Here is a 22,969-nt window from a genome sequence, read left to right as displayed (position 1 = left end):
AAATGGAGGTGACAGCTGAAAAGAAAGAAGAAAAAAAAGACGCGGCGAATTTAGCTGCATAGATGCCGACGCCACCGTCGCATAACATGACCCTCTAGCTATATCACAAGAACTGTCACACGTTGCTCGACGAGACTACGAATCTGCTTTCGTAACCTTCTTTTCTCTCTATCTCCTTTCTGATGGAGCAGCCGCAAGCTGACGCCATTAGCGACCGGTTCACGTTGTCCTTGCCTGAAGCACTCTGCTCGACTCTGATTAATCTGCATGAGCGACACCGATGTAGGCTCCACGGTCAAATGGCTACTACATATTACGCAAAACGTACTCAGCAGAGTGGCGCAGTGGAAGCGTGCTGGGCCCATAACCCAGAGGTCCGTGGATCGAAACCACGCTCTGCTAGTTTTTTTTTCTTCTTTTTTTTGTATCTATATTTAAAATTTCCCATCGACTGTAGTGCATATGCTCTTCTATACCGGTCGCTTGCTTTTTTTTTTTTTTTCAGTTAAACCCGGATAAACCGAACCAAGCACTCGAAATTTGCTGAACAACACTCGCGTAAAATGACTTGCTTGTAAAGAAGTAATATATCACACACACCAAAATCGGGGCGGCGTCCACGGCCGGCAGCCACAAAACCGCTGGTAAGTCACCGAGTTACGGGTTTTAAGACCAGTAGCTTTGTTTGGCTTTCTACCCGACGCGGGAGCCGAGTAGCTATGGCTTACCGCTGCAGAGCTCGAGGTCGCTCGAGGTAGTTTGTTACTTGTTTAAATACTTTATCGAGTCACTTTCGCATGTATGACTCTACGGTAGAAGCAATCAAGAGGATGTCATTTATAATGCCACATTTCCTATTTTTTAAGGAATTACGGACGTATTTCGCAAAACACACGGTATAGTCGCCCGATGGGCTTGGGGCCGTCTGACGTGAAAGTGTTCCATTCTGACTTTATCCCAGTCTCCTGAAGTCATATTTACGTAACCGCCGACGCAAGCATCGGACAGTGACCCGCAGCATCTTTTGAACAGCAAAATGAAACGCTGTCCTCGTATATAGAAGGTCACTTTTGTTTGCTTTGAAAGCAAATAGCATTGCCTACCTTGACAGGTTTTTGTTATCTAATTAACTATCAACAGGGGAGAAGCGCGACGAAGTGGAGAGCGTTTCCGCAGGTCCTAGCTAGCGCAGTGAAAGTAGATAACCGGATGAGGAAAACAGAGCTAAAACGGCGATCGGTTCTCCCCTAGCTGCAAGCATATCATATCTATATACTTCTATATGTATCTATATAAATCTATATATGCATGGTAGACATGCGAGATAAAAGTCAAGCGTCACCCTGTTGCCCTAGCAATCTTTTTTTTTTCTTAAGCCCGGTCCACCATGGTGCGATCTTACACTGCCTTTATCGCAGCTACGATTTCCGCAAATGCGAATCGCTTCATTGTGGCTTGCTCCTCAATGTATTGTGGCACTTGCCATTACATAACGGGCGATGAACCAAGAAGCCCGCGGTTAAACGGAGGAGGGGAGAAAAAAAAAGCTTTAGAGAAATTGTAAGGCAAGGTAAGGGGTAAATTCTGAACTAAAGTAGAAATAGGCTAATTCTAAAGAGGGTCCGTGAGAGAGAGAGAGAGAGAGCTCTTTATTAGAAAAACAGAGAGTTTTGCCGGCGCGTATATAACCGCTGGCATGCTACTCTGTATAGGGATGGGGAATGGCATTAAAAGATTCCAGAAGAGAGTAGGAGAAAAAGAGGATAAAAATAAATATGGAATGTCCGAGTGGACCTGATACTAATATTTACAGGTGACAAGGAGGGTAAACTTAGGCTTTTGTATATAAGGTGTGCAATTTTTAAAGCTTTCCTATTAGACCAATTTTTGACAGGTATTTGAACAATAAATCCAAAACCCGTCGCTGTTTTGAAGGGCCGGGCATTGGACCTAAGATGCTCGGTAACGTTAACGGTTCGTGGCAAATCATATCCATTTGTTGCTCAAAAGATTGTCTCTCGTCGCGGTACGCCGGGCATTCTAGTAATATGTGCTCAATTGTCTCTAAGTTGCGACAGTTATCACAGTATGGGTTAGTGGTAAGCCCTATGCGGTACAGATAATTGTTCGTGTATGCCACGTTCAGTCGAAGACGATGGTACAATGTCTCTAAGTGTCGAGGAAGTGGTCGTGGAATTTTCGGTCTCATTTCTGGGTCAATGTAACGCAGGAAGGTATCTTGGTGAAGCGGCAGATTCCAGATACGGTCTTTATTTTTATAGGCATATTTTTTTGCCATGTTTGAAGCGTCGGCTTTTGTAAAAAATGTTCTTTTGAACTTGCTGTATTGGAGTCCATTTCTGGTAGCTTCATCCGCTCTTTCATTTCCCGAAATGCCGGTATGACAAGGTATCCACTGGAACTTTATGCAATGCCCAGCAATCTTAGCCCTGTGGTGAAGATAAGCAATGTCAAATGCTGTAAGTTGATTATTGCAACGCTTCTGCCTGTTCCACATACTTTGTAGGGCTGCTTTTGAATCTGTGAAAATCACCCATGTCTTTGGCGGCTGCTGTCGAAGTACATACACAAGGGCCTCCTTAATGCCATATAGCTCCGCTGAAGTAGATGATGTCGCTCGCTCAAGACGAAACGAGAATCGTTGTCCTGTAGAGGAAACAAAAAGTCCGCGTGATGAACGATGTGGAGTTGTAGAGCCATCTGTGAAAATGTGCGTTGCGGCTGCGTATTCTTTGTGCATATATTCCAAAGCTATCTGATAAGTCGCTGCTTGAGGCATTTTCTTTTTCGCACTAATTCCAGGTATATATGGCACGATTTCCAGTGGGGACAGTGTCCATGGTGAAATGTATCGTGGCATAATTTGTGGCGCCTGAGCAGTAATCGAAACAGATATGCTTCCGACGGCCTGCCCAAAGCTAGATGTAGCACGGGTTCTAGAAATATCCTTTAAAAAGTGAGTCTTCGTATGAATGACGTGACGGAGGTGAATCCGAAGTGTCTCCTGCGAAGATAGCACTTCGAGAGGCGGGCATCCAGCTTCTGCTACAGTTCCTGAGCGGGACGACCCCTTCGGAAGGCCAAGACATACGCGAAGGCAGTTGTTTCGTGCTGCCTCAAGTTTTCTCTTGCTTGTGGGAGATATTTTGTGCAGGATCGGGAGGTAATATCGTATATATAGTGTTCCGTCGATGTAGGCCTTATGGAGGAGCACCATTGATCGACAGTTGCTGCCCCACTGTGATCCGGTTAAAAATCGGAATACGTGCGACGCCGAGGAAATCTTCTCACTCAGTTTTTTCACTTGGGGCGACCATGTGAGGTTCCTATCGATCGTCACTCCAAGAAACCTTTGCTGCTTGACGTATGGAAGGGCTCGACCACCCAACACTAGTGGGTACTTTTCCATAAACCTCCGCGTGACAGCCATGGCAACGCTTTTGTCGGGGGACAATTTCAGACCCCTTGGATTTAGGTAGGCCGATATATTTGCTAGCCCTCTCTGGAGACGTTGTTAGGTGGTACTGAGGGAACGCGCCGCACTCCAAATGCAGATGTCGTCCGCATACAGTGTGATTTTGACGCCGCGGGGCAGGTTTCTTCTCGGATGGATGATGACTAAATTAAATAATACCGGGCTTAACACAACTCCTTGTGGCACTCCCTTCTCGATGACATAAAGCGCCGTGGGGCCATCCGGGGTACACATGAAAAGTTGGCGTCCTTGAAGATAGTCTTCATAATAATAATAATAATAATAATAATAATAATAATAATAATAATAATAATAATAATAATAATAATAATAATAATAATAATAATAATAATAATAATAATAATAATAATAATAACAATCATCATCATCCTGATTACGCCCACTGCAGGGCAAAGGCCTCTCCCATACTTCTCCAACTACCCCGGTCATGTACTAATTGTGGCCATGTTGTTCCTGCAAACTTCTTAATCTCATCCGCCCACCTAACTTTCAGCCGCCCCCTACTACGCTTCCCTTCCCTTGGAATCCAGTCCGTAACCCTTAATGACCATCGGTTATCTTCCCTCCTCATTACATGTCCAGCCCATGCCCATTTCTTTTTCTTGGTTTCAACTAAGATATCAGTAACTCGCGTTTGTTCCCTCACCCAATCTGCTCTTTTCTTATCCCTTAACGTTACACCTATCATTCTTCTTTCCATTCTTCTTTCCATAGTAGAACCCTTTTCGTAAGCCTCCAGGTTTCTGCCCCGTACGTGAGTACTGGTAAGACACAGGTGTTATATACTTTTCTCTTGAGGGATAATGGCAACCTGCTGTTCATGGTCTGAGAATGCCTGCCAAACGCACCCCAGCCCATTCTTATTCTTCTGATTATTTCAGTCTCATGATCCGGATCCGCAGTCACTACCTGTCCTAAGTAGATGTATTCCCTTACCACTTCCAGTGCCTCACTACCTATCGTAAACTGCTGTTCTCTTCCGAGACTGTTAAACATTACTTTAGTTTTCTGCAGATTAATTTTTAGACGCAACCTTCGGCTTTGCCTCTCCAGGTCAGTGAGCATGCATTGCCATGGACTGTAGTGCATGTGCTCTTCTATACCTGTCGTTTGCTTTTCTTTTTTTCAGTTAATCCAGCATAAACCAAACCAAACACGCGAAATTTACTGACCAACACTCGCGTAAAATGACTTGCTTGTAAAGAAGTGGTAGTATATCACACGCACCGAAATCGGGGCGTCCACCGCCGGCAGCCATAAAACCGCTCGTAAGTCGCTGAGTTATTGGTTTTAAGGCCAATAGCTTTGTTTGGCACCGCCCGTCCCGGGAGCCGAGTAGCTATGGCTTACCGCTGCAGAGCTCGAGGCCGCGGGTTCGATCGCGGCAACGGCGGCCGCATTCCGGATGCAGAAATGCAGAAACACACGTGTACCGTGCACTGGACGTGCCTCAAAGAACACCAGGTGACCAAAATTAATCCGAAACCCCGCCACTACACGGCTTGCCTCGATCATAATCGGATTGTGGTTTCGTCACGCGAAACCCCAGAATTCAATTTAATTTCTTTGGCTCTTCCGCACGTTTTCGTGTTGGCCGGTGGCTATACTGTTAGTTGAACACTGGTTGGACTTTCCCTGACGGTGAAAAAAGGGCGCCGATTCTCTCCGGCTCGCGCTATTGCGCCACCGTCGAGGCTCCTTCGTCGCCGGACGTTACCTATCACCGCTGTTCGAGACGTGCGTGCCCTCACGGGTGTGCTGGTTAACGGCTCTGTTCTCTATGTAATTACGCACTGAAGCAACAGGCGCTGCCCGTAGAACCTCGCTTCAACAAATGTGCGCCTTCAAGCGCATCACTTCCTTTAATACAGCGGACAGCTTTTGGCAGCGTTCGCGGTCATTCGCTCGCATTGACCATCATAGTCCATAATTTCTGCGCAACCTTTCTTTTTTTTTCGCGCTTTTGTTTTTTTTTGAACATGTCTGCGCGAGAATGTTTGCAAGCGTACCAGAACTGCATGAGATGCATATGGGAAGGCTGCATAGACGGAAGTGGACTGGAGCCGCCCTACAATGTCTCGAGCATCGAGAGCGCTATTCTGAGCAATATTACAATTAATTCAAAACAAAGGCAGAAATTACTGCCTTCTTCGCGCGGTGTATCCTTTTTTTAAATAAATTATTTCCTCGCATGCTCCTTTTGGCCGCTGGAGATAAGAAATCTGCACATAACAAACGCACCACAAAGGTTCGGTTAAGTTCGTTATAACCGAGTTTTGACATACCGAATTTCCCAACATATCGAACATTTTTTGTCGCGTAAGCTTCTTCGTTATAATCGGGCTCGACTGTACCGGTTTGTTCATGGCTCATGAACCTAAACTGCTGTAGGCAGATCAGGTGTCCTAGGTGAGCCTTCTACCCTTCTGCTGGTTCAAGGCTCCCTTCTGGTCCAGCGAAGGGTACAGCCCACGTGGTCATTCCCTTGCTGAGTGAACGATGCCGCCGAGGAAAGAAGGGGTCACTCGCCGTTGTACGGGAGGGTGGAGAGCCGACGCACTCACATGGTTTGGTCGAAGCCGAAATTATTAATATTCGGTCTGAAAGCATACAAACAATTCACCGAGAGGAAAAAAAAAAACGCGGAAAAAGCAGGGCTGGGTAACTTGCACTGGAAAGAGCACAACTCCTGTCTTCAGCTCTTCAGGAAGGAGGGGTACAGAAACATCGACATGGAAGATAGCAAGCAGGAGAGGCGGGGAAAACAAATGGCGGGATCACGGATTACAAAAGCTGATGTTAAACGATGACGAATAGAGCACGGCAGTAGGCGAGCATGAATCAACTGAGATCGCGGCTTCATAAGAACGCTTGCTTGGTGCTCGCCCACCTGTGAGGCACAATCGATCACGTCGCTCGTTGGCGTCTAGAAAAGCGCTATCCAGTTGCCCCTGTTCAGTTCCCCTTTCCCGCGTGAAATTGGATGGGATTCATTGCGCTGTAAAAAAAATTAGATGGCGGGTTTGGCCCTATACGTCTTCCGTTGGGACCCGTCGCATGGCTCATTTGTTTAAAAAGTTAATTTGTGTAGTTTGTTACTTGTTTAAGTACTTTATCGAGTCACTTTCACATGTATGACCCTACGGTAGAAGCAATCAGGAGGAAAACATTTATAATGCCACATTTCCTATTTTTTAAGGAATTATGGACGCATTTCGTAAAACACACGGCATAGTCGCCCAATGGGCTTGGGGCCGTCTGACGTGAAAACGTTCCATTCTGGCTTTATCCCAGTCTCCTGAAGTCATACTTACGTAACCGCCGACGCAAGTATCGGACAGCGACCCGCAGTATCTTTTGAACAGCCCAATGAAACGCTGTCTTCGTATATATAAGGTCACTTTTGTTTGCTTTGAAAGCAAATAGCATTGCCTAATTTGGCAGGTTTTTGTTATCTAATTAACTAACAACAGGCGAGAAGCGCACCGAAGTGGAGAGGAATTCGGTAGGTCCGAGCTGGCGCAGTGAAAGTAGATAAACCGATGAGGACAACAGATCTAAAACGGCGATCGGTTCTTCACCAGCTGCAAGCATATCATATCTGCAAGCATACATATAGATACTTCTATATGTATCTATGTAAATCTATGTATGCATGGTAGACATGCGAGATAAAAGTCAAGCGTCACCCTGTTGCCCTAAGCAATCTTTTTTTTTTCTTAAGCCCGGTGTCCTGAGTCCGGTGTCTTAAGCGGTGTCCTGTGTCTCTGTCACGTCCCGGTCTTTTGTGAATTGCGCTAAAGGCTTTGCCATTATGAGTAAACCATACCAATTAGCTCAAGAACCAGCCCGGTCCACATGGTGCGATATTACACTGCGTTTATCGCAGCTACGATTTCCGCAAATGCGAAAATCGCATTTGCGAGCATCTATAGCGGAGGACTGAATTATTCTTGACGTCAGTTCGTTGCCGTAAGAAAAACTAAAGCAACTTAGAAACTGTTTTCGTGAAAGTTCTTTGCGATTGAGTGCGTTACTTTATCAAAACAAAATTAAGTAGGAAGGCCACAGTGACGCGTCTAGACGGTCCACGTTGCGATTGGTTCCCCGTTCTTGCCGCATGTGCGTTTTTGCGTAGAAGTTCAGCCCTCCGAACATCGAAAATTCGCACGCATCAAGGGTCCGACGGCCCATTTGCCGCCACTGCGAAAGAAAGTAAGAAAATGCAGTCAAATTCGCACTATGGGAAACGGTCTTTACTTGCGTACGTCAGTTTTGCTTGCCAAGAGAGAGAGAGAGAGAGAGAGAAAACAAGGATAGGAAAGGCAGGGAGGTCAACCAGAACAGCATCCGGTTTGCTATCCTACACTGGGGGTGGGGGAAAGGGGAATTTTCCCCTTTACCCCGCTGTTTACTTTAGTCGCATTGCTTGCCATTGCGACTAAAATAAAGAGCGGGGTAAAGGGGAGAATAATGTCATTTTCTATTATTTGTTATAGCTCTGTAGCCACGTATTATTACAAATAAAGTATTACATTGTTTGTGTTGAGTATCAAATGATGTCACTCGCACGTTCGTATAATTTCCGCACAATGAGAACACCGTGTGGTGTTGCCCTTTTGCTAGAGCAGTTCTCGTAAATTTTGTAACTCAGTGAAGTCAACTACCGTGTTGAACATCAGGATATGCAGACGCGCAGCACATTTCAGTATGAACAAAATTAGTGAACTAGATACTGAGCGAAAAAAAATAAGAAAGAAAGAAAGAAGGAAAAAAAGAAAGAAAGAAAGCCAAGGCAAGTTCGACGCCAAAAATTACGCCCCGAAAGAAGTCGTGAATGTTCATCCTGAAAAATATATTCACCGGAAAAGAAAAATAATTTTCGGGTGGAAATAAAAAACAAAATAAGTAGTAAGTAGGCCGAATTATGGGAAACTAAAAGCCACACCTTACTACCGTTTTAATTATGATGTTCGTTACATAAATAGTGCTACCGTTGCAAGTGTGGTTACTATTCTGTCCATAAATTATTCTGAGTATCTCCTTCGAAATGTATTTTGTCCCAATTCACTGGCACGCCAAACTCATTCATTTCTTTACTTAAATCACGAGAAACACGGTGTTTGTAATGCATTTCGCGTCGCCAATAGTATATTTTGGTCCCAATATACGACGACATTTGCCTGTCCATACGGCTATATTTTCGCCAGTTTGGTGAAAAAAAAGAATAATAAAGAATTTAAAAAAAAGATGTCGTACTAGCGCAGGCGAAAATAACACGGGATAACAGACTCGCCATAAGCTAGGTATTTCTATGTGAACTGAAATGTAGCCTGCAAGAATGCTGCGCGATTATTATTATCATCTTTTTTTCCAAAGGAATGCGCTGATTTCCAAATCATTCACAGAAGCGGCAGCATAATTGAAGATTTAACACCTTAATAAGGAAATAAAAAGAACACTGCGCAGTCGACAGGATTCGAACCTGTGCGGGGAGACCCCAATGGATTTCTAGTCCATCGCCTTAACCACTCGGCCACGACTGCTGGACGATAAGCCACCAGGTATTTTTAAACGCCAAGTATTCATATATACGGAGACGCCGTGTAGCATCTCACATGGCGACCTCCTTTACGACATAAGTCATCCGATATGCGATAAAATAAGAAAAGAAAAAACGCTGGAAATTTCTGTAGCAGCGAAATGGTGCCATTTGGCAGCTTCGAATGCATTTTCCGCGCAACGATAAAGGGTGTACCCTTGACCTCATTTCCCAAGCTGTCTGGAACAATGGGCTTTCGTGTGCGCTACATTCATCGCAGAGAAAGTATCAATGACCAGTGCATTAGAAAAGTAACTCATGCGGAAGTTTTCAATCTGTGTGAACAAAGCAACTGCAACCCATGCACGGAGCCTCTCTAGAATTAACCTGTTTCCACTTTATTTCAGAATTTACCCCTTACCTTACCTTACCTTACAATTTCTCTAAAGCTTTTTCTTTCTCCCCTCCTCCGTTTAACCAGCTCGCGCTGGCGGCTAGGGGCCAGGAACTGCTGGACACATATGGGACCTGAGAAGAAGGTTCCACCCCATCTGGTGCCAGCGCGCACCAACCGTCACTAAGGGCTCACTACAAAAGTTGTTTCTCTCTCTCTCTTGGTTCACCACCCCTTATGTAATGGCAAGTGCCACAATATATTGAGGCGCAAGCCACAATGAAGCGACGTCGGAAGCGTGCGTAAGTTACTGCCATGGACTTCAAAAGCTTAGAAAACAGTTTCTAAGTTGCTTTACTTTTCTCTTACGGAAACGAACTGACGCCAAGAATTATTCACTCCTCCACTAGATGCTCGCAAATGGGATTTTCGAATTTGCGGAAATCGTGGCTGCGATAAACGCAGTGTAATATCGCACCATGTGGACCGGGCTTAAGAAAAAAAGATTGCTAGGGCAACAGGGTGACGCTTGAGTTTTATCTCGGCGGGCTCCCATGCATATATATATTTATATAGACACATATTGAAGTGTATAGATATGATATGCTTGCAGCTGGGGAGAACCGATCGCCATTTTAGCTCTGTTGTCCTCATCCGTTTATCTACATTCACTGCGCTAGCTAGAACCTACCGAAACCTTCTCCACTTCGGCGTGCTTCTCGCGTGTTGTTAGTTAATTAGATAAGAAAAAAGCTTTCAAGGTAGGCAATGCTATTTGCTTTCAAAGCAAACAACAGTGGCCTTCTATATACGAGGACAGCGTTTCAGTGGGCTGTTCAAAAGGTGCTGCGGGTCACCGTCCGATGCTTGCGTCGACGGTTACGTAAATATGACTTCAGGAGATTGGGATAAAGTCAGAATGGAATATTTTTACGTCAGATGACCCCTGACTATAGCGTGTGTTTTACGAAATGTGTCCGTAATTCCTTAAAGAATAGGAAATGTGGCATTATAAATGACCTCCTCTTGATTGCTTCTGCCATAGAGTCATACATGTGAAAGTGACTCGATAAAGTATTTGAACAAGTAACAAACTATACTAAGTAACTTTTTAAGCAAATGAGTCATGCGACTGGTCCGAATGGAAGACGTACAGCGCGCCATCCGAGGAACTGTTTCCAGAAAGAGAAGTTAACGCTACCAATCCCAGCCAATCTCACGCGGAAAAGTGGAACTGAACAGGCGCAACTGGATCGCCCTTTTCTAGACGCGCACGAGCGACGTGTTCGATTGTGCCTCACAGGCGGGCGAGCACTAAGCAAGCGTTCTTATGAAGCCGCGATCTCAATTGATTCATGCTCGCCTACTGCCGTGCTCTATTCGTCATCGTTTAACATCAGCTTTTGTAATCCGTGATCCTGCCATTTCTTTTCCCCGCCTCTCCTGCTTGCTATCTTCCATGTCGATGTTTCTGTACCCCTCCTTCCTGAAGAGCCGAAGACAGGAGTTGTGCTCTTTCCAGTGCGAGTTACCCAGCCCTGCTTGTTCCGCCTTTTTTTTTTCCCTCTCGGTGAATTGTTTGTATGCTTTCAGACCGAATATTAATAATTTCGGCTTCGACCAAACCATGTGAGTGCGTCGGCTCTCCACCCTCCCGTACAACGGCGAGTGACCCCTTCTTTCCTCGGCAGCACCGTTCATTCAGCAAGGGAATGACCACGTGGGCTGTACCCTTCACCGGACCAGGAGGGAGCCCTGAACCAGCAGAAGGCTAGAAGGTTCACCTAGGACACCTGATCTGCCTACAGCAGTTTAGGTTCATGCACCATGAACAAACCAGTACAGCCGAGCCCGGTTATAACGAAGAAGCTTTCGCGACAAAAATTGTTCGGTATATTGGGAAATTTGGTATGTCAAAACTCGGTTATAACGAAGTTAAGCGAACCTTTGTGGTGCGTTCGTTATATGCGCATTTGCTATCTCCAGCGGTCAAAATATGCATGCGAGGAAATCATTTCTTAAAAAACAAGATAAATTGCGCGCAGTAGGCAGTAATTTTTGTCTTTGTTTTGAGTTAACTGTCATATAGCTCAGAATAGCGCTCTCGATGCTCGATACTGCAGCAGGGCGGCTCCAGTCCACTTCCGTCCTTGCAGCCTTCCCATGTGCTTCTGATGCACTTCAGGTACGTTTGCGAACATTCTCGCGCAGACATGTCCAAAAAGACAAAAGCGCAAAAAAAAAAAAAAACTAGAGGTTGCGCAGGAACCATCGACGATGACCGTCAATACGAGCGATTGACCGCGAACGCCGCCAAAAGCTGTCCGCTGTATTAAAGGAAGTGATGCGCTTGAGGGCGCACATTTGTTGAAGCGAGGTTCTACAGGCAGCGCCTGTTACTTCAGTGTGTAATTGCGTAGAGAACAGAGCCGTTAACCAGCACACCCGTGAGGGCACGCACGTCTCGAACAGCGGCGATGGGTAACGTCCGGCGACGAAGGAGCCTCGACGGTTGCGCAAGAGCGCGAGCCGGAGAGAATCGGCGCCCTTTTTTCACCGTCAGGGAAAGTCCAACCAGTGTTCGGCTATCGCTATAGCCACCGGCCAACACGAAAACGTGCGGAAGAGCCAAATAAATTAAATTGAATTCTGGGGTTTCGCGTGACGAAACCACAATCTGATTATGATCGAGGCAAGCCGTGTAGTGGCGGGGTTTCGGATTAATTTTGGTCACCTGGTGTTCTTTGAGGCACGTCCAGTGCACGGTACACGTGTGTTTCTGCATTTCTGCATCCGGAATGCGGCCGCCGTTGCCGCGATCGAACCCGCGACCTCGAGCTCTGCAGCGGTAAGCCATAGCTACTCGGCTCCAGCGACGGGCGGTGCCAAACAAAGCTATTGGCCTTAAAACCAATAACTCAGCGACTTACGAGCGGTTTTATGGCTGCCCGCTGTGGACGCCCCGATTTCAGTGCGTGTGATATATTACCAGTTCTTTACAAGCAAGTCATATTACGCGAGTGTTGGTCAGGAAATTTCGCACGTTTGGTTTGGTTTATGCTGGTTTAACTGAAATAAAGAAAAGCAAACGACAGGTATAGAAGAGAACATGCACTACAGTCCATGGGAAAACTAAAATATAGGATAGAAAAAAAATTTAGCAGAGCGTGGTTTCGATCCACGGACCTCTGGGTTATGGGCCCAGCACGCTTCCACTGCGCCACTCTGCTGAGTAGGTTTTGCCTTATATGTAGTAGCCATTTGACCGTTGAGCCCACATCGGTGTCGCTTATGCAGATTGATCAGAGTCGAGCAGATATCTTCAGGCAAGGACAACGTGAACCGGTCGCTAATGGCGTCAGCTTGCCGCTGCTCCGTCAGAAAGGAGAGAGAGAAAAGAAGGTTACTACGAGAGCAGATTCGTAGTCTCGTCGAGCAACCTGTGACAGTTCTTGTGATATAGCTACAGGGCCATGTTATGCGAATGTGGCCTCGGCGTGTATGGAGTTAAATTTACCACGTCTTCTTTTTTTCTTTCTTTTCAGCTGTCACCTCCATTTTCCTTTTTTCCGTATGAGTCTCCCCCTTCCCGAGGAATGTTCATCCACAACACAACGAGGCCCGGCGCGCAGCCAGAGCCCGAGCACTCATCAAGACTGCCCTGCAAACCCCAGAGCTCGCGTCCTTTGTCGACGCGGCGCGGTATGCCGGATCAAACTCGTACGTGGCCACGGTGGTTGACCCCCAGGGCAAGATCCTGAATGCGGCGTCTATACAACGCTCGACGGCGTCCGTCGCAGAGCAAGTCGCAGTGGCGCTGGCTCTGTGCGAACCCGGGCGCACGCATATCTTCACGGACTCCAGGTCGGCGGCGATGGCCTTTCTCGCCGGCTCTGTCTCGGCCGAGGCTGCGGCAGTGCTGAGGACCCGCAAGACAGGCACGGCCCGTCATGTCATCACTTGGTTCCCGGCTCACATGGGCCGGAGCGTCTCCCCCCGCTCGATCAACCCGAATGAGCTGGCCCACGACCAGGCGCGAGGTCTCATCAACCGCGCCGGTCCGAGGGGCCCGGCTTCGCAGGGGATCGACCGAACCACGGACCCGCTGTTAACTTTCCACGAGATAACTGCTCACTACCAGCTGGGACGCAGGCAGTTTCCGGCTCCTCACCCGAAGCTAGGCAGACCCCAGGCCTCGGTGCTGCGAATGCTGCAGACGGGCTCCTTTCCGTCTCGCTCAAGGCTGAGCCACTACACTCCGGGTGTGGATCCCCGCTGCCCAGACTGCGGCGAGGCACGATCCACTTTGAACCACATGCTGTGGGACTGTTCTGTGTTGCGCCACTCGCCTTTCAACAGGCAAGAAGATTGGGATGAAGCCGTCAAGAGCGACAACCTTCAAGTCCAACTTCGGGCTGTCCAAAGGGCCTGCGCCAGGGCTGAAGATCACGGTCTTCCGCCCCCGGCGCGGGTGCGGCCCGCGACTACGACAACGTAGTCCCTTAGGACCAATTAAAGTTTCTTGTCTGTCTGTCTGTCCGTATGAGTACTGGATATGTTTTGTACTCGGAAACTATCACTGAATTTCTGTCCACTTCTTCTGTAATCCACTTGAATAAAATATGATTAGAAAGATTTGAAAATGTCTCCCCCCCCCCCCAAGTGTAACATAAAAATGTCAAAATGTCAGACTTCTTGAAAAGATCAAATCCGCAAAACCAAGCGTAATATTCACTTTTGTTTGCGATACTTGTTTAATTAATAAGGCATCTGATTTAGTAAATCATTATACGGTGATTCATTCGTGTAGCAACACTAACCTGCACTATAGCATACGGCGTGAGCAATGTCAATGTTACTTTGTGATTTGTGAATGCGTCGAACGCATTCCCTATTTGTTTATGACTGCAGATCCGATAGGGGATTACTCTAATAGTCTTCAGGGCAGCCAATTAAAGGAATGCGTAAATGACATTTTAGACATCTTTTATCTTGCGTAAAATGATATTGACACGTGTACTTGTCTTTATAGGGCGACGCGTTTCACCGCCTAACACATGTTATCACACAGCGCAGGACGCGCTTGCATGTGTCGGAAGTTTCTGGAATGTTATCGATGGTTCCATCCGCTGTCTGTTGTTGCCGAACCTTGTGTAATCTGATTGAATATATGCGCGACGCGAATGGCGTAGAACTTTGTGGAAAGCATGCGGGTCCCAGCGATTACTCTGGAACACTCGGCGACTGATCTATGAAAGCCGACGCGCTTGACCCGCTGATCAGATTTTCGACGATCGCCGAGTGTGTTCGCCGCTACCGTTGTTCTTTGAGTGTAACCTGTTTTTGAGGGCACAAGTTCGCCCAATAAAATGCTCGTTTCGTTAACCACAGTTTTGCTGCCTTCTTAACCGTCACTACCACGTGACGGTTGAAACCCTAAAAAATAATACTGGTAAACCTGAGAGCGTCCTAAATAATGTACTACAATGAATTCCCTACAAACCAGTTTCGGTTTTGTTTCCCGGGAGGGGTATATGTGTCGTGACGTCATAATACAGAATGTGGTCACGTGAGAGCAGCACCATCGCGAGATTTGTACTTTCGCCTCGGTTCGCTCCATGTGTGTTGGCCAATGACGTTCTGATGACATCTAAATATACAGTCTCTTTATCGATGATTTCGCATCATGTGGCCTCGTAAGTCGACGATGCGATTAGCACGCTTCGTGATTGGTCTAAAGTAAAAAGCAACATTGTTTTGATCTCTTCAATTGCTGCAGTAGTAACTCGAGCTCTTCGGCATCGTAACAATTGGTTATGATGGTACGGAAATTGTAAAAAGAAATATAAATATCTTGAGATTATGTTGCAATGCACGCTTTAGATGTACAGAAAAATGTCACTCAGATCCGGACGAGCTAACGTATTGGGTTGCGTTCTTCCTGTTATCGCCGTTATGAATTGCCACTTGAATTGATTCATCACGCCGTTTTCGGAGCATGTATGAATTAATTTCACGCTGCGTGGACCGCCATTTTCGAAGGTGTCCCAACACTTTCAACGCTTCAAAAGAGAGCAAACAGATTGGCTGCATGCTGGAGCTATCTGCAGGATCAGTATGCGGAAATCCTTTATACAGCGGAATAATTGTCCAGCGGAGCAACTCTTTGATTGCAGATTATATGCATCCAAATATTTTGTTCAGGTGTGTCTAAAAATGTCGGAACTATTTTCATACTTATTCGTAACGTTAAATCCTATTTTAAAGCGGCACCAAAGAGAAACAGCAAACCAGTTTAGAGTTATAAAGTATTGTGTCAAAACTTTATCTGTGTTAATTTCGTGGCGAAATGTTCATTACTAGGAGAGAAAATGAAGGTGACATTTCCATTTTTTTTTAAATTTCGCGCCACAATTACAGCGCGATTGGTGCGGAGACTTCAAGGCGGCTCTGGAGGAAAGAAAAAAAGTAACTCGATCAACCCATTAGAGCAAGCCATGACAACCGCAAGGACTTCTGGGAAGGGTGTCGGCAGTCGGCTTTAATGAAGTTGGAGATCAGTCTAGGCGTAACAGAAATATAATCTTCCGCGGTATGATCGATTAACGTGAATCCCGGGAACAGTGCGAGACGTAGATTATACGTTGTTTAAACGATGCGCTTCGCCCACTGCCTGACTAAGCGATTGAGTCTGAGTTCGTTCTTTTCACCTCATAGATGCGCCCCAATAGCCGAATAATCGTTCAATCTCCTAGCTCGAAGTTTAAAGATGGTGTACTGTCTGTGAGAAGCAAATTTAAAGGACAAAAGTCGTAGTTTCGCCCGAAAGGCGAAGCACTGATAGTGATGGCAAATTAGTGGATAGCTATACGAAGTAAGGATAGTAGTTTTCTCGGCCGTATAAACTTGTAAACACAATGCGAACTTCAGTTACGTCAACTAGTAACTAAGCCCTCTTCTTGAAATTTTTCTAGATGGGTTTAGTGTACGAAGTATACAAAGCACCTGGAACACGTTTATCAGCAAAGAAATCTAATGTCAAATATATTACTGCCGTTATACAATTAACTGCAATCCTAGCGCCACCCTCTGTGGTATAACCGTAACTGTATAAACGGCTTTCTAACAGGAGCAAACAATTTTTTTTTTAGATTTGTTGAGATTTGTAGATTTTTTTAGATTTTTAGGATTCGACGATGCGCAGAGTAAGGATCCCTGCGCTACAATTAGCTTCTATGACGCCACGGTTTGCATGAAGCACATTATATTTCTAACGCAACGTAAACGTCACTTCGAGCTGTGATACCTTAGAGATAACGGCAATTCAGTCAAATGACTGTCGAATTATACTTTTCAAGTCCAAACAGCGATTTCGGACGAACGCTTCTTACGCCGTTTAATTGTTGCTTGCACCTCATTCGGCGGCGCTTATCCACTATGTGGCATTGGCCAAGAAGCCGGCGGTTAAAAGGTAAAGAGGGAGAGAGAACTTAGGAGAAAGTTTGGCAGGGTAAAGCAGAAGTTGTCTAAATGATACGGAAATAAGTAACTTTCAGAGAGATTCAGTTGAAATTGCTTCGGTCCGGCAAATTGAAAACTTTGACGTGAGTTTCTCATTCCGCGATTGTCGTTGATGCGTCACGAAAGCTTCCCGAGAACTGAGGTAGAAGGCGCACGCTTTATCTAAAGGGATCTGCATCCACACCTGCAAAATGGTGCCACTTCACTGCTAAACATTTCCAGCGTTGGTATTGCCATGGAAGCCGCCATAGTATCGCTGACTTCGTTGCGAAGAAAGGGGGTCGCCGTGGAAGGCCATGTGTGCGCCTCGTTCCCAAAAGACACGAGGCGTTTAAAAATAGCTGAAGAGGACGTTCAGCGGAGCAGTCGTGGCCGAGTGGTTAAGGCGATGGACTCATAATACAGAATGACGTCATAATACAGAATGTGGTCACGTGGGAGCAGCACCATCTCGAGACTGGCTCTTTGGCCTCGGCTCGTTCGATGTGTGTAGGCCAATGACCTTCTGATGACAACTAAAGATAAAGCTTTTTATCGATGATTTCGCATCATATGCGCTCGTATGTCGACGATGCTGTTAGCACGATTCATGATTGGTTTGAAGTAAATAGCAACATTGTTTCCGTCTGTCCAATTAATGCAGTAGTAACTCGAGCTCTTCCGCATCGTAATGAGTTGTAGTAATGGTACTGAAATTGCAAAAAGAAATATAAATATCTTGAGATTATGTTGTAACGCGCGCTTTAAATGGACAGAAAAGTGTCACTCTGATTCGGACGAGCTAACGTGTTGGGTTGCATTTATTCCTGTGAACATCGTTATGAATTGCCAGTTAAATTGATTTATCACGCCGTTTTCGAAGCATGCATGAATTAATGTCACGTTGTGTGGACTGCCATTTTCGAAGCTGTCCACTTTAATCTCTTCAAAAGAGAGCAAATAGATTGGCTGCGTGCTGTAGCCATTTGCAGGATCCATACGCGGAAATATTTGATGCAGCGAAATCATCGTTACGTCGAGCCTCTCTCTGAATTCAGATTATATGCATTCAAATATTTTGTCCACGTGTGCCTGAAAACTTCAGAACTACTTTCATACTTATCCAGAATTTTAAATCCTTTCTTTTTAAAGAGGCACCAAAGAGAATCATCAAGCGAGTTTGGAGTTAGAAAGTGTTGTGTCAAAACTTTGTCTGAGTTAATTTCGTGGCGAAAGTTTCATTACTACGAGAGAAAATGAAGGTGACGCTTACGTTTATTTTATTTCGCGCCGAAATTACAGCGATTGGTGCGGAGACTTCAAGGTGGCGTTCTCATCGGCCTTTCCTTGGTGCGCCTATGTGTAGTAACTCACCACGGCTCCCGAACGAATGCTGATATGCGCGCACACACATCAAGAATGCATTAAATGACAGATATAGAAGGCCGCTTCAGTGGGAAAAATGTAAAGTGTGCAAAGGTATATAAGAAAAAGAAAAAGAAACCGTAGCAGAGCTTGGTTTCGATCTATGGACCTCCGAGTTATGGGCCCAGCATGCTTCCACTGCGACACTCAGATGAGTGCATTGCGTGTAAAATCTAGTTGATATTCGATTGTGTAGAGCACATACCGCTGTCGCTTATGGAAACTTCTTGTGTATGTTGTGGACGGCTAATGTACTAATACAGCTAAATTTTATTTTTCTCTTTAGTGTACCTTACATTATCGAAGGCGCGCCTTCGATAATGTAAGGCACTCCACCATCCTTGAGCGCATCTCCTTGCTCAACCTTGGAGAACGCACTTACAACTACGTAAGAGACTTTCTATCCAATCGGAAGGCCTTCCTGTCGGTCGGAGACATTCGATCGGAGGAACTCTCCCTCGGCAGCACGGGCACACCGCAAGGCTCTGTCATTTCCCCAATACTGTTTAATCTGGTTATGCTCGGATTAGCACAAGAACTACAAAAACTCGACGGCATTGAACACATCATATACGTCGATGACATTACAATCTGGGCTGCAAAGGGCAGTGACGGCCAAATCGAAACTGCCCTACAAGACGCCATTGACGTCGTAGAAAACTATCTTGAAAACACGGGACTCCGCTGTTCCCCTGAAAAGTCGGAGCTTCTCCTATACCGCCCCACACTACGTGGACGCCCCCCGCGGGGCTCCACCACTAAACGCCAATACGAGGAAATAGAGCTCAACCTGAGGGATGGCAGACCTATACCCGTGGTCCCTTGTATCCGCGTTCTTGGTATGACCATAGAAGCCAACGGAGGTAACTCTACGGCTATCTCAAAGATCCTTCGACAGACCGCCAATACATCCAGACTGCTGAAACGAGTGACCAACCGGCGAGGGGGTATGAAGGAAGACAGCCTCATCCGCCTTGTCCAATCTTTTATCGTCTGTCACAGTACTTATGTTGCGCCCTTTCTCAACTGGTACAAAGCTGAGAAGACTAAACTGGACATCATCATTAGAGGAGCCTATAAGCAGGCCTGAGGACTACCCAACCACACCAGCACGGAACTTCTACTACAATTAGGTATCCACAACACGCTAGACGAGTTGATCGAGGCCCAACGTCGATCTCAACTAGAGTGGCTTACTCTCACGGAAACGGGCCGCAGCATTCTAAACAAGCTTATATCACCTACCACCGTCAACATGGAGACAAACACCCAATACCACGCGACATTCAGCAATGGATACACGCCGACCCTATTCCGAAAAACATGCACCCAGACAACAACAAAGAACGCAGGAAGGCACGAGCTACTGCTCTCATCAAAGCTTACGCCAACACCGCGGGCGTCACCTTCGTCGACGCAGCTGAGTACCAAGATGGACGGCGCTTTGCGGCGGTTACCACAGCAGGCGGCTTGCTCCGACATGGTGCCAGCATCATTATCAAAAATGCCGAGACGGCCGAGGAAGTGGCCATCGCCCTGGCCACTCTTGACCCAGCCTGTCACACCATACTGAGCGATTCTCGCGCAGCAGTCAACAACTACATCAAAGGTCGTATTTCTCATCAATCACTCCGTATCTTACGACAAACCCCGCATTCGTCTGAAAATCAAATCACCCTCGTCTGGATCCCAGCACACGCCGGCGTTGTCCACCCGCACCTCACCAACCTCAACGAGGTTAGTCACTCCGTAGCACGAGGACTAGTCAACCGTGCCGGAGACGGTGCAGGTGCACCCGCAGGACGCGACCGCCTTACACGATACAACGACCTTGTAAAGTCATTTTACCTCGCAAGAAGAACCTTCCCCACCCCTCAACGCAAGTTAAACAGGGCACAGGCAACCCTTCGCCTGTTACAGACGAATACATACCCCTCCCTCACACGCTATCACACTATATACCCCGACATCTACCCGAGCCAGACGTGCAAAGTCTGTAAAACTGAATCGGCAACACTCCCCCACATGCTATGGGAGTGCAAACACCAATACCAAGACCTTAATTCCGTGACCCTCTCGTCGAGATTGCACGCCGCCCTGCGCAGCTCCCATCTCGACGACCAACTCTGGGCGACCCAGCAGGCCTACGAAGCGGCGAAGAGGCAAGACCTCGACGTCCCATCGTGGGAGGCCTAGGCCCAGCCGACTAAACTGCTGGTGCTTATTAGAGTTCACTCTCTCTCTCGCTCTTTAGTGTACCTACTAAGAGAAGCTAAAGGGAGAGGCTAAATAAATTGGGCCGTTAATTTATTATTCTTCAGATTTGGGGCGTTTTAGCGCACATGACAAGTTGTCGAATTTCGCTACGCGCCGAGTCTTTGGTATGGATGCAATCTGGGAAAGACTGCAGTGGATGAACTGGAAGAACGAAAAAAAAGTAGCTAGATCGACCAATTAGAGCGAGCCATTCAACCGCAAAGGCTTCTGCGAAGGGTGTCGGCACTCGGCTTTAATGAAGTTGAAGATCAGTCCAGGCGTAACAGAAATCTAATCTTCGACGGTATTCCCGATTGCCGTGAGTCCTGGGAAGAGTGCGAGAGGCAGATTAGGCGCTTCTTAAACGACGCGCATCGCCCACTAGTTGCCTGACTGAGCGATTGAACGCACCTATAGCCTGGGTTCCTTTTAACCTCATAGATGCGGCCCAATAGCCGAATAATCGTTCAATCTCCTAGCTCGAAGTTTAAAGATGGTGTACTGTCTGTGAGAAGCAAATTTAAAGAAAAAAAGTCGCAGTTTCGCCCGACAGGCGAAGCACTGATTGTGATGGCAAATTAGTAGATAGCTATACGAAGTAATGATAGTAGTTTTCTCGGCGGTGTAAACTTGTAAACACAAAGCGAACTTCAATTATGTTAACTAGTAACTAAGCCATTTTCTTGACATTTTTCTAGATGCATTTAGTATCCGAAGTGTACAAGGTACCCGGAACACATTTGTCAGCAAAGGAACCTAATGTCAAATATGTTACTGTTCCTATACCATTAGCCGTAATCCGAGCGCCATCCGCCGTGGTCTAACCGTAACTGTTTAACCGGCTTTCTATCAGGAAGAAATGACTATTTTGTTCCGCTAAACACTGTCGTAACAACAATCCGGCGTGATTTGACAATGTCCACTATAAGCATCCCTGCGCTACAATTAGCCTCCATGACGCCACGGTCTACACGAAACGCATTACATTTCTATCGCAATGTAAGCTTCACTTCGAGCTATTGTACTTTAAAGATGACGGCAATTCAATTAGACGACTGTCGATTTATCCTTTTAAAGTCCAAACAGCAATTTGCGTGCGAAAGCGTCCTACGCCGTTTAAATGTTGCTTGCACCTCATTTCACGGCGCTTATCCACTATGGGGCATTGGTCAAGAAATCGGCAGTTAAAAGGTAAGAAGGGAGAGAGAACTTAAGAGAAAGTTAGGCAGGGTAAAGCAGGAGTTGTGTAAAGGATACGGAAATAAATAACATTTATAGAGATTGAGTTGAAATTACTTCGGTCCCACAAATTGAAAACTTTGACGTGAGTTTCTCATCCAGCGATTGTCGTTGATGCTTTAAGAAAGCTTCCCGAGAAAGTAGGTAGAAGGCCCACGCTTTATCTCAAGGAATCTTCATCCACGCCTGCAAAATGGTGCCATTTCACTGCTAAACATTTTCCAGCGTTGGTATTGCCATGGAAGCCACCACAGTATTGCTGACTTCGTTGCGAAGTAAGGGGATCGCCGTTCAAGACCACGTGTGCGCCTCGTTCCCCGAACACACGAGGAGTCTAAAAACAGCTGACGACGCTGAGCCGTGTAGTCCTGGCCGAGTGGTTAAGGCGATGGACTAGAAATCCATTGGGGTCTCCCCGCACAGGTTCGAATCCTGTCGACTGCGCAGTTTTGATGTTTTTTGTTTGTTAGATCTTCGATCAATCATATGCAGTCGGTTTTGGGAGTGATCCGGAGAGTAGCGGATAAAAGAAAATGAAAATCCCCTAGTATTGCTGCGGGCAGCATCTTAGTTCGCATAAACATGCTTAGGTATTGAGAGTGTCGTATGCAGTGTTACTTTCGTCAGCGCTATTATGACAAACCATTTTTTCTTTTTTCTTCACAGAATTAGCAAGAATGGCAGTAGACATGGAAAGGCTTTGCCCCTTGGGGCCAGAAATATTGCAGAGACGTAGAATACATTTCAAGGACAGTGGTTTTCGCGATTTAAATAATGAAAGTAAGTTGCGCGCGAATGTGACAAAATACAATTGATACGTACCCTAAGACACCTTTTAAATCCGCCCGATTCCTTGGTTGATTTTTATGGACCGCACAGTATTATAAGAAAGTACTAGTTGCAGCGGTAGGATTTACGTAATGAAGTATATAAATCAGGTAATATGTAGTTTCTTACCCTCCTAAAACACGCGGTATTTATTTCGCATTTTATTTCCTACCGAAAATTAGTTTTCTTTTTTTCAGTTGGTAATTACTCGCGTTAAGGGTGCCGTTCGTTCTTCCTTTTCGTTTTCTTTTTCTGTGTCAGTGAATAT

At 46.2% G+C, this 22,969-nt stretch overlaps 4 non-coding genes across 4 annotated transcripts; 2 read left to right on the top strand and 2 right to left on the bottom strand.

Annotated features, from left to right (window-relative positions):
* Positions 1–330: 330 nt before the first annotated feature.
* Positions 331–402, top strand: TRNAM-CAU (transfer RNA methionine (anticodon CAU)). Its single transcript has one exon. It is a non-coding gene; the product is annotated as a tRNA-Met (tRNA).
* An 8,579-nt stretch (positions 403–8,981) lies between these two features.
* TRNAS-AGA (transfer RNA serine (anticodon AGA)) lies at positions 8,982–9,063 on the bottom strand. Its single transcript has one exon. It is a non-coding gene; the product is annotated as a tRNA-Ser (tRNA).
* A 3,548-nt stretch (positions 9,064–12,611) lies between these two features.
* TRNAM-CAU (transfer RNA methionine (anticodon CAU)) lies at positions 12,612–12,683 on the bottom strand. The gene has a single exon. It is a non-coding gene; the product is annotated as a tRNA-Met (tRNA).
* Positions 12,684–22,235: 9,552 nt separating this feature from the next.
* On the top strand, positions 22,236–22,317 carry TRNAS-AGA (transfer RNA serine (anticodon AGA)). Its single transcript has one exon. It is a non-coding gene; the product is annotated as a tRNA-Ser (tRNA).
* The last annotated feature ends 652 nt before the right edge of the window (positions 22,318–22,969 follow it).

The sequence above is a fragment of the Dermacentor andersoni genome, chromosome 6 (genome assembly GCF_023375885.2).
Source record: "Dermacentor andersoni chromosome 6, qqDerAnde1_hic_scaffold, whole genome shotgun sequence".
NCBI classification, from domain to species: Eukaryota; Metazoa; Arthropoda; class Arachnida; order Ixodida; family Ixodidae; genus Dermacentor; species Dermacentor andersoni.
The sequence above is the reverse complement of the archived record's forward strand: the minus strand, read 5'-3'. Positions and strand labels throughout refer to the sequence as shown.